The sequence below is a fragment of the Lynx canadensis genome, chromosome C2 (genome assembly GCF_007474595.2).
Source record: "Lynx canadensis isolate LIC74 chromosome C2, mLynCan4.pri.v2, whole genome shotgun sequence".
NCBI lineage: Eukaryota > Metazoa > Chordata > Mammalia > Carnivora > Felidae > Lynx > Lynx canadensis.
Window position 1 is genome coordinate 87,104,696 of NC_044311.2, and position 16,955 is coordinate 87,121,650.

Genomic DNA, 16,955 nt, shown 5'->3' on the forward strand with positions numbered 1-16,955 from the left:
TTAGCATAATGCACATTAGCTCCATCTATGTTGCTGCAAATGGCAAGTTCCATACATTTTTATGGCTGGATACTACTCCATTGTATATATATGCCACATCTTCTTTATCCATTCTTCAGTTGATGGACACTTGGGCTGCTTCCATGTCTTGGTTATTTGTCAATAAGGCTGCAGTACTCATAGGGATGCAGTATCCCTTTGAATTAGTGTTTTCCTATTTGGGGGGTAAATACCCAGTAGTGCTATTCCTGGGTTGTAAGGTAGTTCTAATTTTAATTTTTTGAGGAACCTCCATATGGTTTTCCACAGTGGCTGCACCAATTTGCACTCCCACCAACAGTACACAAGGGTTCCTTTTTCTCTAAATTCTCACCAACACTTGTTGTTTCTTGTGTTTTTGATTTTAGCCATTCTGACAGGTGTGAGGTGATATAGATAGTTTTGATTTGCATTTCCCTGATGACGAGTGATGTTGAGCATCTTTTCGTGTGTCTGTTGGACTTCTGTATGTCTTCTTTGGAGAAATGTTTGTTCATGTCTTCTGCCCATTTTTAAATTGGATTATTTTTTGGGTGTTGAGTTGTATCAGTTCTTTATATATTTTGGATACTAACTCTGTATCAGAAATGTCATTTGCAGATATCTTCTCCCATTCTGCAGGTTGCCTTTTGGTTTTGTTGATTGTTTCCTTTGCTGTGCAGAAACTTTTAATTTTGATGCGGTTCCAATAGCTTATTTTTTGCTTTTATTTCCCTTGCCTCAGGAGACATATCTAGAAAAATGTTGCTACAACTCAAATTGGGAAAATTACTGCTTGTGCTGTTTTCAAGTGTTTTTATGGTTTTAGGTCTCATATTTAGGTCTTTAATCCATTTTGAGTTTATTTTTATGTATGCTGAAGGAAAATGTTCCAGTTTCAGTCTTTTGCATATACTGTCCAGTTTTTCTAACACCATTTGTTGACGAGACTGTCTTTTTCCCATTGTGTATTCATTCCTCTTTTGTTGAAGATTAATTGACCATATAATTGTGGGTTCATTTCTGAGTTTTCTGTTCTATTTTATTGATCTACGTGTCCATTGTTATGCTAGTCCCATACTGTTTTATTTTTTTTATTTATTTATTTTTTTTAAATTTTTTTTTTCAACGTTTATTTATTTTTGGGACAGAGAGAGACAGAGCACGAACGGGGGAGGGGCAGAGAGAGAGGGAGACACAGAATCGGAAACAGGCTCCAGGCTCCGAGCCATCAGCCCAGAGCCCGACGTGGGGCTCGAACTCACGGACCGCGAGATCGTGACCTGGCTGAAGTCGGACGCTTAACCGACTGCGCCACCCAGGCGCCCCAGTCCCATACTGTTTTAATTACTACCACTTTGTAATATAACTTGAAATCTGGAATTGTGATGCCTCCAGTTTTGATTTTCTTTTTCAAGATTTCTTTGGCTATTCGAAGTCTTTTGTGGCTCCATACAACTTTTATGATCATTTGTTCAGTTCTGTAGCGTTAAGTACATTCACTTTGTTGTGAAACCAAGCTCTAGAACTCTTTCATCTTGCAAAACAAACCCTTTGAACAAGAACACTCCATTCCCGCTTCTGACAACGACCATTCTACTCTGTCTATGAATTTGACTACTCCAAGTACCTCACAGAAATGGGCTCATACAGTGTTTGCCTTTTTGTGACTGGCTTATTTCACTTAGCATAATGTCTTCCAGGTTCATCCTTGTTGTAGCATGTATCATAATTTCCTTCCTTTTTAAGGCTGAATAATATTCTGTTGTATGCGTATGCTACATTCGGATGCATATGCTATCCATTTGTCTGTAAATGGACATTTGAGTTGCTTCCACCTTTTGGCTGTTGTGAATATTACTGCTGTGATCATGGATATACACATATCTCTTCAAGACATTGTTTCAGTTCTTTGGGATACACACCCAAAAGTGGACTCGTTGGATCATATGGAGGTTTTAATGTTTTGAGGAACCACCACGCTGTGTTTCATAGCAGCAGCACCATTTTACATTCCATCAACTGTGCACAAGGATTCCAATTTATCTCCCCATCCTGGCCAATGTTGTTATTTTCCAGTTTTTTGATAGTAGCTAAAAATCGACATTAAAATATTTTTTAACTCATTCCTTTATTTTTTGAGAGAGAGAGAGAGAGAGAGAGAGAGCTCGCGCACGAGCAGGGGAGGGCAGAGAGAGAGAGGGAGACACAGAATCCAAAGAAGGCTCCAGTGCTGACAGCTCAGAGCCAGAAGCAGGGTTCAAACTCATGGACTGCAAGATCATGACCTGAGCCAAAGTCGGACACTTAACCAACTGAGCCACCCAGGTGCCCCTAAAAATTGTCATTTTTAAAGAGGGCAGGCCAAGCTGAAATTCTGCCTACACCCTCTGAGTGCCAGATGCTGATACCTGGGCTCAGCACAAATGGGATACACAGAGGTTGATTACAAAGCCTCAGTTTCCCTGGGGCTTATGAACCAGCCAGGAGACCTATCTTGGCTGCGACCCATCACTCAGGATGCCACTGGAGGGACCTGGCTGCATATCCTAAACTCATGGGCTTGAACCCATAAACCGTGAGACCATGACCTAAGCCGAAGTTGGACACTTAACCAACTGAGCCACCCTGGCGCCCCTAGAGGAGGGTTTCTAACCCTTTCTGTATCCAAGGGCTTTAAAGGGGCAAATTCAGGCCTGACCTGGCAAGCCGGGGTTAACCACAGCACACTTATGGTTTCCTTGCTTCTGGCATTGCTGCCAGGAGAATCCCATGCCTAGCCTATGTCTTTCTGGCCTGGTGTCTGGGGCCGAAGCCAAAGGAGTGGAGCTGGGTTGCCCTCAGTCAGAGCTTGTCCCAAAGGCAGGGCACGGAAATAGAGGTCCTCAACCAAACTGGGGTGTTGACAAGGATCTGTTCTTGGACCCTGAGGAAGGTCAAAATAAGTCATAAGTGGGCACCAGAGCAGTACAAGGAGGTGGCAGTGTCAGCTCTGTGCGTCTTCAGACTGTGACATGGCCTCCCAGATGGTTGACGCCCCAGCGATGCTCCACATCACAGAACTTTCTGTATTTGCCTTGAAATAACTGGAGGCTATCGACCTCCAGATGGCCCAACCAGTCCAAGATGTCACTTGATATATCGCTTTTATGTTGGCATCAAATAAATACTTGTATATATAGCCTAGTTTATTATATGTCCTATTTCAGTTTCTGTCCATGGCATCTGTCTCTGGGAATAGAGTGTTCCTGGAGCTTCCTTAATCTGAGATTATTAGTATCAGTGGCTAACATCCCTTTTCCTAGCCCCTGAAACTTCTGCTGGTGTTTGTGGGGGAGGCAGAAGACATAGCGAGGGATGGGACGTTGTCAACCACCCTGAGACCATCGCAGGGCAGCTCTTTCTCACGCCGGGGAAATTGCTGTCCATTCCAGCTTGTGGAAACCCATCGTCACCCCCATAGTCTGACTCTCATCAGACAGGAATGAGTCTCAAGCAGAAGTGAGGAGCTGTGACGCACAGTCAGCAGCTTGGAGGAGGCCCGCTGGCCTGTCTCCCAAAAGATCTGCCCTTGCCCACCTTTCCCAGAGGCAGCAGCTGCTGTCTCTGCAGGATCTGACTGACCAGTGTGGGGGTCATGGAATGGTGGCACTGAGGGCTGACTGCATGGGCATGTGGCCTGTAAGGTCACAAAGGGCCCTGTGCTCAAAAGGGCCCCACATTTGGTTTAAGGCTCTGCGGTTGTTGAAATTATTTTTACAAGGTGCCCTGCAAGTTATATAGCTGGTGCTGGTGGAACCTCTTCCACCGCAGCCCTGGAGAACTGCTCCCTAGGGAAGGAATGACAAGACCACACCACGCCCAGATAGCCCCTGCCACTTCTCAAGTCCCGGCATCTTGAATGATCATAGCGCATGTCTCCCTACGGCCTGCCTTGTTTTGGAGTTACTTGCCTGCATGTGGCATTCTGCACACAGACCGTAAACTCCCAGTGGGCAAGGACCCGGCCCCCAAGTAGCAGAGTGCCTGGCACTTGGGGGATGCTTGGTAAGTGTTAGCTGAAGTAACGACTGAGGACTTGAAGCTGAGTCAGCTTTTTAGTAGCAAAGGAAAACAAAATAGAAGACTCCTGATTATAAAGAGTTAGATTTTGTCAGGAAACTGTGTGGGAAACAATGTGACCTTGGTTTATGCAAAACCAGAGGTGGTCCATGGCTGAACTTCCACGTTGCTGTATCTCTAGCAAAGTACCGATGCTGTCAAACACCTGCCGTCTCTAGGCATTGTGCTGGGTGCCCTAACCCACCATCTATTTAATCCTGCCACTTCTCAAGGTTTAGGAGGCCCAGAGAGTGCAGTAGCTTGCCCAAGGCCACACGCTGACAAGTAGAAGAATCAAAATCTGCATGCAGGTCTGTCTGACTTCGAAAACCTCTTTACTGGTGTTTGGATCCTGGGGAAGGGTCAGAGATCAGTAACTTAGTGAAGTAGGGTGGGACAGCTTCCTATAAGGAGCAAATAATTTAGGATCAAAAAAAGCTGAGGAGTATCTGGATTAGAGCCTGTGAAATCTTGACTCAGATGTGTATTCCTGCCAAGTGTGATGTGCAATGTATGAAACTCTCCTTCCTTGCCTGCAGTATGGGAGAAATAAGAGCATTTACCTCGTGTGATTGCTGTGAAGGTTCAATGAGACAATGAGTGATGATTGAAGGGATTGTTACCAAGGGTCTTGGACTGCCGGTCTCAAAGCGTTCTTCAGCTCAACTTTGGAATATTAACTCAGTCTCTACCGAAAATGTTTGCCATTCACGGTGTCCCTTCTGGGCTTGGTTGCCTTCCCAATGTCCATTTCCCCTACTTCCCTGCTAATAGAACCCCGATTTTGCCTGGGCAACAGAGTGGCCCGCAGGGCTAAGCCATGGCAACACTGCGCTCTGCTTCCCCAGCCTACCTCGCGACTGGGGGTGACCATGTGACCAGTTCTGGGCAATGAGACGCAGGTGGAAGTTGCCTGGCTCCGTTCCCTTCTCTTTCTTCCTATTTTGAAAAGGATCCTGATATTTGAAACCACAGTCACCATATTTCCACAGGAAAAGCCAAGAGAACCACAGAGATGCCAGCCCTGACACTATTGAGCACCACACCCACCCACTTTCAGATATTTTATTATGGGACACAAAGAAACCCCTATTTGTTCTAGCGCCTGCACGTCAGGTTTTCTGCTGCTTGCAGCCATAGTCTTGACTGGCACTGCCTTCTGCTCTCACTCTTGCGAGCTGTGTCTCAGGGCAGGAGGGATGCCCTTAGGTCCTCGAGGAACTGGTGTAGCTGGACCTCTCCTCTCCTTATTCAGACTTTTGTTAGAATGTTTTGTGCTCTGGGAGCCTGGAGGGCATTGCTGTCTTTCTCTGACCGCTCCCAATTTGCTTTGCTTTCCAGTTAGTTCCCTCATCTACTCTGACTTGAATTTCCCATTTCCTTGGATGAATCCGCTCCTCCTCACAAAATCAGCTTCCTTGCACCCACACTGAGTCAGTGTCCCCTCCGCACATCATGTGGCACATAAACACCACATACTCACACACACCTTATCATATACCTCTCTCCTGGCCTTTTTGTCTTTTATATTTTTCTTCCTGATATACACAGAGCCACAGATCTGAAATCCAGTGTCCTGACTATGCTTCTGCCCGATTCCATCTGCTCTTGCCAGATGGAGTGTTTTTAATCCACATATAATTTTAGAGACAGGAGAGGTTGCCACAGGGAGCAGATACCCTCACCAGCGCACAGGGAGCCTGCCCTTTCCTCCTCCCAGCTATGCCCAGCTGGTCTGACCAGGGAAACATGCCAAGGAGGGTATAGAGCAGGGCCTCTCCAGGATTCTCAGTTGTAATGCTGACCTTGGAGGCCAGGACTCCCAAGCCACCCTGAGGGCTATTTGGGGATACCTCCCCAGCCCCACCCCCACTCCAGCAAGCCCAGAGCTGGCCAGAGTAGATGATACTCGAGGGAATCAACTGTTCTCCGCCTAACTTCACTCTTACTGAGACTATGCTGCACTTCTAGCTGAGCAGACCCTGACCACAAGAGAGTCCTCAACCCTCCCCAGTGCAGGAAGTGGGGAAACGGTAGCTTTGCCACTGAAAGGGTGATCCAAGGAGCTCCTGGGGGCGTAGCTCACTGCAAGTGGTGGGGGAATCCCCTCATCTTTGTAGGAACGACTGCCTGCCCACCTCTACTGGGTTATACGACTTGGGCTTCAGGAAACAGCTCCCTGTGTGTGGGCCTGCCCTAGGAACCACACTAGCGCGCCTCCTCACCTTTGCAGAAGGTCTGAACGCTCTCCTGGTTTCCCTTACTCCTGCCCCACAGGCACCTCTCCTGTTCTGGGAAGCCTTGCACGGGTGTGGCTGAGAGATGGGTAATTAAGGCTTTCTCCTGGGTGTCAGGTGGCTGTGGGCTCACAGGCCCCTCCCCACCTTGGGCACTCATGGCTCAGGTGGGATCAACTTGGGATCTGCCAGGTCAGCCCCTGCAGCGCGTGGCTCAGGGTCAAGAAACGGGCAAAGGGAGGGAATACCCTAACTTTAAAGCTTCCAGACCTGAGTCGAGGTCTCAGACTCCATGAGGAGTGCCCTAGTATGTTTTGGAAAGGGGCCTAATTCTGGGTTCAGAAGTCCTGAATTGGGACCTGGCCATTTGACCTTGAGCAAGTTGCTTTACGTCTCAGAATCTTGGAAGCTTCCTTCCCTGTGAACTCTAAGGTTGTGCAGAGGAGGGTTTCTGTGGCCAGTGGCTGCTTCTTTTGTCCGCCTCCCCATAGTGAGGACCGCCTTCTCTCCTGTGCTCTTGGTAGGCCCTGGAAATACTTCCTCATGGAAGCCCCTGTGTATCATATCAAACACAGTAAAACATGCCCGCAGCCCGCATTGAATATTTTCTGCTATAAACTTTCTGAAAGAGATTTCAGAGAGTTGCTTTATAGATTATTTGGCTATAAATAACTTCTTGAAGTTTGTTTGGTTGATCTTTCCGTGATCATGGTGTATACTGGAAATTCTTGGAAAGCAGAAAAGCTACAAAGGGTTCTAAATTGATGCCACTATCTTGAACAATGAATGAATGAATTTGCAAGCCAGTTGGCAAAGCAGTTGAGCAACTTAAATGGGCCATGGGGGCAGTATTTACACCATGGAAATAAGCAAAAACTACAAATTAACGTAGTATTAATTCATAGCTCCCCACCCCCGAATTGATTTACCCCCTACTACTGGGAAATTGTTTGCTTATTTGTTTGTTTGTTTGTTTTAAATCTTCCCTGGTGATCCAAATGTGTCGCTACCAGACCAGAAGAAGTTTGGGCTGGGAGTTCGCCACGATGGGCCCTAAACAAGGACTACAGCTCAGGAGGACCCCAGACTCGATTCCATGAGGAAGGATGAATCCTTGCAGGAGAGAGGAAATACTCCCAAGGAGAGGTGCTCCCTGCCACCAACCTCAGGCCCTGTTCTTGGTGAGTCCTAATTTAGATCAAGGCCTCATCAAAAAGGGTCTAATCTCTCTTTGTTTTTGTATTTGCACTATAATCACTTAGTTTGTTTTTATTGTTTTACTGCTGCCATTTACTCAGTAACAGCCGAGTTAGAGTTATCAGTTACCGTGTTTATTGTACTTCTCTTTTTATCTTACACTGTTAGCAGGTCCTGTTGGCCAGCAGCATTGTGGAGGGCTGGCCCAGCAGGGAGGGACTGAAGTTGCAGCAAGCCCCTGGGGCTCTGCCGGGCCTTCCTGCTTCTGCGGCAGGTGGCCTGGGGGAAGCCCTTGATCTTGAACCCAGACAGTTAAGGTCAGCCGGTGGCCTCTGCTTTCAAAGTGAACTCCCCAGCTGAGTAAGTCCGTGAGCCCAGGAGGCTTTCTGAAAGTGGCTCAGGGCCTAGTCCACAAAGCTTCCAGCCCTCAGAAGCACTGGGAAATGGGGCAAGGGCACGGGGCTACCAACAGGGGAAGGGTCGATCAAGCATGGCACATTTGAGTGGAATACTGCGGACTGAAGGAACAGACCGGATTTATGCGTTTCAACAGAAGAACTCTCAAAATGTGGAGTAAAAAATGCAAGATGCTAAACCATACATGATGCCGTCTCTGAAAATACTCCCTCAAACACAATACGGTGTATTTTGTGTAGACTTATATATAAAGGAATGGAAATGTCTATATTTTTTAAAGTTCTGGGGCATACATATCAAACTCATAAATAATAGTTACTCCTGGGGATGTGGAGACAAGAACAAGTTCTAATGGAAAGTGATGGACAAAGAATGTATGTCAGTAAATGTTCTGATTTTTTTTTTAAGTTTATTTATTTATTTTTGAGAGAGACAGAGAGAGCATGCTAGCAGGGGAGGGGCAGGGAGAGACAGAAAGAAAGAGAATCCCAAGCAGGCTCCACGCTGCCAGCACAGAGCCTGACATGGGCCTCGAACTCAGGAAACATGAGATCATGACCTAAGCTGAAACCAAGAGTTGAACACTTAACCAGCTAAGTCCCTGTTCTGATTTTTTTTTTTTAAGGAAATTAATTTACATATGTAATTGAGCTTATTTTTATTTATGTATTTTTTATTTTATTATTTTTGAGAGAGAAAGAGAGCATGAGCAGGAGAGGGCCAGAATGAGAGGGAGACACAGAATCCAAAGCAGGCTCCAGGCTCCAGGCTCTGAGCTGTCAGCACAGAGCGCGATGCAGGGCTCGAACTCACAAATTGTGAGATCGTGACCTGAGCTGAAGTCAGATGCTTAACCAGTTGAGCCACCTAGGTGCCCCAGGCTTATTTTTTAAAATCTAATTTTTTGTGTGTAAAGGCAAAGCATAAGACTTGGAGTTTGAAAGTGTGGATCAAAGCCCTTCTCCATTCCTATCATCCCTCGTTACTACAAGGCAACGGGGCCATTATTAACCCCTGCCTTCACTTACTGCCTGGGTAAAATGGGCATAAAAATAAACATAGTGACGCAAGAGGGCTTCCTAATGAACTAAGTGGCCTGCTGGAGAAATATAGAGTTAGTATTTGTTTTCAAAAACAATTTAGAGTCTTCATAAAATCAGGCTCAAAATTAAATCCAGGGTGTCTCTCCGAAGACAGAGAAAACAGAGTGATTATAAAGGAGCCACCCTGAGTTTCCTGAGAATAGGTCATGCCAGACTAACATTACTTTCCTTGTTTATAGGAGAAGAAGGGAAGGAGAAGAAGCAAACATTTAAGCTGCTTTGTGCCCCAGGCTCTATGCTGGGTATACACAGAGTTCACAGCAGCCTGAGAGTCAGGTTTCTCAATTTTACAGATGCGGAAGCCTGAAAAGGGTTTAGCTGCATTAAGGAACATGCCTCGGGGGACACTGAAGATCTGGATTCAGATCTACATTCACCCAGATTCCCAAGCAGCTCACAGGAGCAGCAGCAGCAGCAACAATGGCAATAGCCACTTCTATCCTGGGATGTCATTATGGTAAGTTTTATCACTCACATTTTACAGGTGAAGAAAATGGGATGCAAGAGAGATTGAGTAAGCTAGCCCAAAGTCGTAGGTCTGTCTCATTCCAAAGTCCAAACTCTTAACCATGCCCCTCTGTGGCTTCCCTCCTCTAACTACCCCGTCCCCACCACCCTCAGGAGATTCTGGCCTCCCCCAGGGGGAGAGTCTATCAGAATCTCTGAAAAGTAGAAAGGGACAGGGCAGCCACATACAGCTCCAGGTGGCAACCAGCACTCTAGACTGTGTTAGTAGATCAAGTTGACTGATTTATGTGGTTAGGGTACATGGAATCCCATGGCTGTCTGGATTGCAGCAAAGCTTCTGATAGAGATGCTCTACAGAGCTTCGAGGTCAAGAAAGAGATAAGGGAGATGAAATCTGACACCAGTTGTGTAGTAGGTTGAATTGTGTCCCCTAAAAAGATATGTTGGAAGTCCTCACCCCTGGTACCTGTGAATGTGACCTCATTTGGAAATAGAGTCTTTGCAGATATAATCTAGTTAGGATGAACTCATACTGGGATCAGGGTGCCGGCTAAGTCCAATGACTGGTATCTGTTTAAGAAGAGGGAAATCTGTACATAGAAACACATAGAAAATGCACACAGAGGGAAGAATGCCATGTGAAGATGGAGGCAGAGATCGAGAGATGCAGCTAAAGCCAAGGGATGTCAAGGATTGCTGACCACCAAGAAAGGCTAAGAAGAGGCGAGGAAGGGTTCTTCTCTAGAGTCCTTGGAGGGAACGTGGCCCTCCTGACACCTCACCTTAGGACCTCTAGCCTCCAGAACTGTGAGGGAATGAATGTCTGTTGTTTTAAGCCACCAGTTTGTGGTAATGGTTCTGGAAACCCTGGGAAGCTAAAACAACTTGGTTGCTCCATAGCTGATTGCATCATCACAGGATAGCATGTGGACTTGGGCAGTAGGACAGAGGGCTTTATCCTTGACCCAAATTTATCTTATTATCCTCTTGGATGAAAATAAAGAGTATGTCTACCAATCAAATAGGTGGATTATGCAAAACCTGGAAAGATGCTTATACTGAAGACAGGATCCATATTCAAAACACCTCAACCAGCTGCAATAATGGGCCAAATTTTATAAGTTGAAATTTAGCAAAGACAAATTCCTTTATTTAGGTTCAAAGAACCAACTGCATGAATGCAGAATGAGGAACTCCTGGCTTAATGACAGCTTATATAAAGAAAGGTGTTGGTGGAAGCTGAATGTGAGCGAACAATGCGCTGCAGTCACTAAAAAAAAAGCTAATGCACCTTCAGGTGCTCCACTGACCAGGAGAAATGAGACAAGCAACCCATGGGCATTTGGGCTGGTCAGGCCACATCTGGAGCTTCATTCAACGCTGGGTACCACGTTTTAGTTTTTTGACACTACTCAGCATCCGGGGAAAGAGAGCTGGGAAGGTGAGGAGTCTAGAAACCGTCACGCAGGGGCACCTGGGTGGATCAATCGGTTAAGCCTCCAACTTCAGCTCAGGTCATGATCTCGAGGTTCATGTGTTCAAGTCCCACGTTGGGCTCTGTGCTGACAGCTCGGAGTCTGGAACCTGCTTGGGATTCTGGGCGTCCTTCTCTCTCTGCCCTTCCCCCTCTTGCTCTCTCACTCTGTCTCAAAAATAAACAGACAAACATGGGGCGCCTGGGTGGCGCAGTCGGTTAAGCGTCCGACTTCAGCCAGGTCACGATCTCGCGGTCCGTGAGTTCGAGCCCCGCGTCAGGCTCTGGGCTGATGGCTCAGAGCCTGGAGCCTGTTTCCAATTCTGTGTCTCCCTCTCTCTCTGCCCCTCCCCAATTCATGCTCTGTCTCTCTCTGTCCCAAAAATAAATAAAAACGTTGAAAAAAAAAAAAAAACAGACAAACAAAAAAAAAAAAGAAACTGTCAAGCAAGGAAAATCAGAGGACCTAGGTTGTTTCCCTAGACACAAGGAGATGTGAGAACGCGGGACATGTCTTAAAAATTTAACAGCTTATGTGAAGCAGAGGGAATGGGCCAGTTATGTAGTGTTCTAGGAGGTTCCTAACCAGCAGCTCCTCTGCTGATGAAGGCAAGCAGCAGTGTCTGTCTTCAGGCGAGAGCACAACTGTTGGTTTTGCAGCATCTAGCCTCTCTTTTTCTAGTAACAGCATCCAGATAACCTTTGTGAGACCATTTCACCCGCACTTTGTCCATGGGTCTAGGCACGGATATGTGACTCAGGCTTAGCCAATCCCACTGCTCTATCTCTTTGGCTGTAGCAGTCTGTCCAGGGATGGGCATGTGACCCAAGTAGATCAATGAGTGTCTATCCCAGGTGGTTTTTTGCACCTACCAGGCAGAGACCGTCTCCGTCCGTTAGGATCACAAAGCTGGTAGGTTAGAAACCTGGAGGTGCTGGAGACGAACTTGCCAAGGTGTGAGAAGAGCCTGCTTGAGAATGAAGTCAACATGGAAATAAGAGCCAAGAAATGGAGACAGAAAGATCTCTGCTGATGCCGTATGAACACTGGATCCAGCCAAGACTAAAGCCCATTTGTGACAGGACACAATAGCTGTTCACCAGTTTGAGTTAAGGCTTTGTCATTTGTGGTCAAGTGTCCTAATACATACCTACCTGCAAGTATAGTGGGCTGATGAAGACATCATACAGAGGGAATAGTAAAGATTGAGACTTATTGAAAATCGTCTGTATGTAGAAATTGTGGTAGACTTTTAGGTTTACCTTTTAAAAGCATTATACTTAGATGTAGTTTAACGAGTTAAATAATTCCGTAAGACTTGTTATGAAAAACAGTTGTCTCGGGGCGGCTGGGTGGCTCAGTCAGTTAAGCATCAACTTCAGCTCAGTTCATGATCTCGTTTCCTGAGTTCGAGCCTCGTGTCGAGCTTTCTGCTTTTAGCACAGAGCCTGTTTTGGATCCTCTATCCTTTCTCTCTCTCTCTCTCTCCTCTCTGCCCCTCCCCCGCTCATACTTTCTGTCTCTGTCTCAAAAATAAACATTTAAAAAAACAAAAAAAGAAAAAACAGTTGTCTCTTGCAACTTAGACCCATTTCCAACTCCTCAGAGCCACTTTCAACTTTTTCAGCTAATTCCTTGTCTATCTACTTATCACTATCGAAGATTAGGACGTAGTTCATTTTGCTCTCCCTGCCCCCATCGCACAACACACTTCCCATTCCCCCCTTCCTCCTAAATGAGTTATGTTGTAATTTTCTTTAGATCAGCATTTACTGTTTATATTTTTGGCCTTGTAAACTCTAGTCACAGCTTATGTAGTATACTATGATGACTTTTTCCTGTACAACATTTTGTTTTTGCTGGAGTTAATAATTACCTTACCTTTTTCATTTGCTTAGTGTTCCTTATGTCCATTATTAATCCAACCTCAATCATCCCCCCATTTGTGTGTAAATCTCTAGGCAATATGCTCATTACATTAGCTGTTCTCTCAGTTGCTGCTTCCAGAACAGACCCATCCCTTCATCTGCCTTCTGATCTGCTGTGGTCCGGACTAGTCACCCTCCAGGCCTTGGCCACTGCTGTTGTCTGGGGCTCTTCCTTCACCATCAGCTAGACAGTCCCTCCTCCTCGCTTTATTGGCTCTCAGCTCCTGAATCCCATTCCTTCTTCTTTCTTGGTTTACACTGTTGTTTGGGCAGAGCACACCCTTGAGTAGCTTCCTGAGACAGTGGATGGGTGCGCAGAAGGTACATTTTTGAGATCTCTTCTGAAAATGTTTCACACTCACACTCGATTGCTGTGGATTGGATATCATTTTCCTTAGAATTTTGAAGATCTGGTTCCGTTGTGTTCTAACTTCCAGAGTTGCTGTTGAGAAGGCTGATGTCATTCTGATTCAGGAACCGTTCTTATGTAACCTTTATTTAATTTATTTTTTCAGTAATTTTTTTTTGGCATCCTCAAAACTTGTAGGTTCTTTTCATTGTCCCCAGTGAGTTGCCCTAGCAGATCCAGAGATGAATAAGTCAGTCCCCAAGGAGATCTAAGGCCAGTGGAGAAGATGTTTATTGGTTATCAAATTTCCCCAAAAGTTAGAAGCTTAAAACAACAACCATTTGTTATGTCAGTTTCTATGGGTCAGGAACCTGGGGACAGCTTAGCCAGATGCCTCTAACTCAACAAAGCCAACCAAGTATCAACAGGCACTACAGTCACCTCAGAGACCTGACTGAGGAAGAATCTGCTTCTGGCTCATTCACACGGCAGTGGACTCACCTCAAGTCCTTAGTGACTATTGGCTAGGGACCTCTGTTCCCTGCCACACGGGCCCCTCCATGGAACTACTCCAAGTGACAATTTGCTTCCTCCAGAGTGGGGGCTCTGGGTTGGGGGGGGGCGGCGGCAGCCAAGTCAGAAGCCACAGACAGTCGTTTTGTAACCAATTTCAGAAGCAATATCCCTTCACTTCTGCCCTATTCTGGTTGTTGGAAGGAAGTTACTGAGCCCAGCCCACACTCAAGGGGAGGGCGTGACACAGAAGAGATACCAAGAGGCAGGGATCATGGGAGCCATCCAACTAGAGGCTGCCTGCCACAATAGGCAAAGGGGTAATTAGCACATAATGTGGTGAATACTGGGAGAGGCAAGTGTGGGCTGTGCAGGAGCTCAAGAGGAGAAATGCCAGCCTTTGCCTGAGGAGATCAGGGAGGGCTTCCCAGAAGCAGTAGCTTTGGATGGAGACTTGAAAGATGAGTGGGAGATATCCGAGGTGCACCAGAAGGTCTAAGAGCCTCCCAGGCCAAGTGCGTGCAAAAGCCAGATGTGTGAGAAGTTTTGGTGGGTTCTGGAAGCAACACAGCAGAGCCTAGAACAGAGGGTAAGATGCAAGGCTGGGATGGGAAAGACCCGCTCCTGAAGGACTTGTGTTCTCTCCTAAGGAGTCGGTGCTTTATCTTGAAGGCTCTGGGGAGCCACGCCTAGCTTTTAGGGGAGTGAGATGGTCTAGATTGTGTTTTAGCAATCCCTGGCTGCTGGCTAAGTGGAGGAGGACAGCAGGAGCAAAAGTAGGAGGCAGAGGACCAGTGAGGGGGCTGTGGTGGGTGTCCAGGTGAATGTGGGGGTGACTTGGAGCGAGGTGAACGTGACCAAGGAGGCTTTTACGGTGTCCGTGGCAAGGGATCCAGCCTGTGAGCCACATGAATGGAAGGAAGGGAGGGGCTACACAGCCCAAAGTGGGCTCCATGGATGCCTATTTAATGGCTAGGCAAGTGGTGAGCAGGCTGGGCCTTGCTCCTGGGGGGTTGGCAGGGTTGGGCAGTAACCTTGCGAGCCTGGGAAGAATGGTGGGGGTGGAGACGTCCGCCACCCCTTTGGGTCCCTTGTTTGGCCCTGGGAGGTCCACGTCTGAGTCCTGTTAGCCATTCTTCCTCCATACTTCTTAGAGGCCTCCCTTATCTGTAGGCTGTAGCTAAAGCTCGGCTCCAGACCCAGGGCTTGGCATACAGGGGCTTCTCAAATCCTCCCTCAAGCCCACTCTAGCAGCCATCAGAGTTAGGCTCACCTTCGTCCTCCTGAAGTTCGTGAAAGACCTTCAGGCCTTGAACTAGCTGTCACTGATCTATCAGCCTCATCATCTTCCCCTTCTCTACGTGACTGTGGGCAAGTGAGTCACTTCTCAGTCTTCTGTCTATAAAATGAGGAGGCTGAGCCAGCTGCTTTGCATAGTCTGTGCTGGCTTCTGGGATTCTATCTCCCACCCACCTCTCTGGGTTCTGTGGATAAGATGCATTCCAGCCATCCTGATGGCTGACTGCATCCCCTTCTTCCCTCTGCTCAGGCCTGCCCTGGGGAGCTGTAGGGCCGCAGTGAACTTAGCTCCTCATCTTTATTCTTCAAACCTTTTTTTGAAGTTTGGCCTTGTTCTCACTTGAGCATACTTAGGTATTGACACCGGGGTGTCCTGGCCTGGGATCTACCCAGAACACCATGAACTATCGGTGGGACAGTCTTCCAGAAGTCACAGAGTTTACCCCTCTGCTCTGGGCTTGACTATTCATTACAGATAATCCTTTAAATAGGTACTGAAGAAACTTCTGTGTAACATGTTCATATTTTGCCAATCCCAATGGCGAAATTCTTTCTTAGGTTTAGTCTGTATCCTTCAGGAAGCCTTAGACCAGTACAAAGCTACATTCTTAGGGGTCCTGGATAGAAGACTCAGACTAGGTCCTGTCTCATGTAGTTTTCTGGTTCCAGAAGTGGGGGCTCAGTCCTCCAGGTGGGAAGGGGAACCCGTTCCTTTTACCCCCTGCCCCCTCTGACTAGGCCTAGCTCACACCTGCATGGGGCCAGGTCTGGCTGCTGCTGCCCTGGCACCAGAAGGGCTGAGGGTGTTATGTAACTGGACTTGACCAGACATTCTGGTTCCACAGGTACGGCCTACAAGTTAAAAATTGTTCTAAAAATGCAGTGCAGCTGCCTAAACACACAGTCCTAGAGGAGGAGGCCAGGGGGCAGAGGCCACAGTCATCAGAAGGATGTGTTTTCCATGGTGACATTGGGACCAAGCGCTTTGACCTGAAGGGAAACATCACACTCAGGGACCAGTGGCACATGCCTGTTCCCCAGAAACAGGTTCTGTGGCCTCATATCCTCCGAGCTCTTTTCTCTAGACCTACTCTGTCTCCCTCTGATTCCCCCCAACCTCCAGCCCCCCTGTCCTCCACTCACCCCCCATGAGAAAGTGGCTCTGGCCCACCTCTTCATAATCCTGTCTGGTCTCCATCTGTCCCCTGCATCAGAGTCTTGCTTTTCTGTTTTTTGTTTTGTTTTGTTATGTTTTTGATGTCTTATTCCATTTCTGTATCTTCAGGGTTCCTCTAACCTTCCCCTGCTTCTTCTTTGCTGGTCCCTTCTCTTCTTTGTTTTTCCTCTTTTCCCCCCTTGCCTCTGCTCCCCGGGATCGGACTTCCTTTTCTCCTCTCCCTAAAATGTGTCCCTCACCCTAAGTCTCTGGTCCCTCCATCTGTGACCTTGGGGAAGTCCCTTCACCTCTCAGCCTCTGGGAAACAGGGACAATCCACTGTGTTGCCTGCCTCACAAAGTGGTTGTGAAAATCCAAAACAGGTGGCGCTGACTTCTGTGCACGTGTACAAAGACTTTAAAACACTTGTTCTTCAGTGCATTTGTTACGTATTTATTAAGCATGTACAATTTACCAGGCAATGTGGTACGTTCTGGGTATGTAATGAGGAATGAAAGACACCATGGGGTGGTCCCTAAACCTGCTCATTAGAATTATGTGGAGGGCTTTGGTTCATGGGTTCTAGCCCATGTCAGGCTCGCACTAACAGTGTGGAGCCTGTTTGGGATCTCTCTCTCTCCCTCTCTCTCTCCCATTTCTCTCTGGTCCTCCTGTGTACACGATCTCTCTTTCC

At 47.0% G+C, this 16,955-nt stretch overlaps 1 protein-coding gene across 1 annotated transcript in view; it reads left to right on the forward strand.

Annotated features, from left to right (window-relative positions):
• Window positions 1-16,955, forward strand: part of ZDHHC19 (zinc finger DHHC-type palmitoyltransferase 19) — an 85,285-nt gene that overhangs the window by 33,261 nt on the left and 35,069 nt on the right. Inside the window, exons 2-3 of the transcript XR_004344091.1 lie at window positions 7,375-7,537; window positions 9,367-9,530. The gene's annotated coding sequence lies outside the window, so the exon portion shown is untranslated. The remainder of the gene's footprint in view (window positions 1-7,374; window positions 7,538-9,366; window positions 9,531-16,955) is intronic.